This window comes from Octodon degus, unplaced genomic scaffold (assembly GCF_000260255.1).
Source record: "Octodon degus isolate 3935 unplaced genomic scaffold, OctDeg1.0 scaffold00002, whole genome shotgun sequence".
NCBI classification, from domain to species: domain Eukaryota; kingdom Metazoa; phylum Chordata; class Mammalia; order Rodentia; family Octodontidae; genus Octodon; species Octodon degus.
The window spans coordinates 25701404-25702671 of record NW_004524578.1 but is presented as its reverse complement, the minus strand read 5'-3'; positions in this window follow the sequence as shown (position 1 = coordinate 25702671).

Below are 1268 nucleotides of genomic sequence, written 5' to 3'. Positions count from 1 at the left end.
AGGAGGATCAATATGAGTCTGAGCTGTGTAGTGAGACCCTATTATAGACCCTGTACTAAATACACAAATAAATAGAGGTTAGGGAGATAGCTCCATGGCATAAGCATCTGCCTGGCAAGCTCAAGGTCCTGAGTTTGATCCCCGGCACAAAAAAAAAAAAAATTGAAAAAATTGAAAAAAATGATGAGCTCCTGATGGCACATGCCTATAGTCCTGGGAGGCTGGGGCCAGAGGATCCTACACTCAAGCCTTGACAATTTAATGTCTTAGCAAGGCCCTGTTTCTAAACAAACCCAGGCATGGTAGCACCCACCTATCATCCAATCCCAGCACAAGGGAAGCTAAGGCAGAAGGATCACCATGAGTTTGAGGCTAGCTTGGACTACTTAGACTCTTCCTCAAAAATAAATGAGAGAGAGAGAGAGAGAGAGAGAGAGAGAGAGAGAGAGAGAGAGATGTGAAGGCCCAGGATTCAACCCCCAGCACCCCCACAGGCACACACATACACAAGGTTATAATAAAAGGCTGCAGATAGAGTTTGATGTAAGTGCAGCACTCGCCTAATAGGTTACAAGCCCAGCATTTGATCCACTTTGTGCACCACAAAAACAAGAAACAAAAATACCCATACTGCTAGCATTTTTCTTACATAGATTTTTCTGTAAAAGTTTCTCAATAAGAAAACTAAATTTTAAAGATGCATATCTAGAATTTCTTTTGTTTTGTTTTGTTTTCCAGATAAGGCCTTGCTATATACTCCAGGTTGGCCTTGAACTCACTAAGTAGACCTGGCTGGTCTCAAGCTTGCAGCAACCCTCCTGCCTCAATCTCCTGAGTACTGGGATTACAGGAGTGCAGCACCACACCTGACCTAGAATTTCTTAATGACTGCGATTTAAAAAAATAAAAAATGCAATTAAAAAAAGATTGCAATTAAAAAAAATCACTAATGGTAAGTTTTAGAGGAAAAAGGAAAAGGATTACAAATTATCAATAGGCAAGTAAAGTCCTTAGAAATGTTCTGCTTTTATTGCCAGTCATTATGCAAATCAGCATTTACAATTCATAAACTTGTACATTAATTTTTTTACTTTATGTGCTCCTGTGTTACAATAAAGATGATTAAACAAAATTTCATTGCCAAGTGTGGTGGTCCACAGCTGAAAAATACCAGCTACTGAGAAAGCTGAGGCAGGAAGATTGCAATTTCAAAACCAGCCTGCCCAATATAGTGAGATTCATGGTTTTTTTAAAAATTTATTTATTTA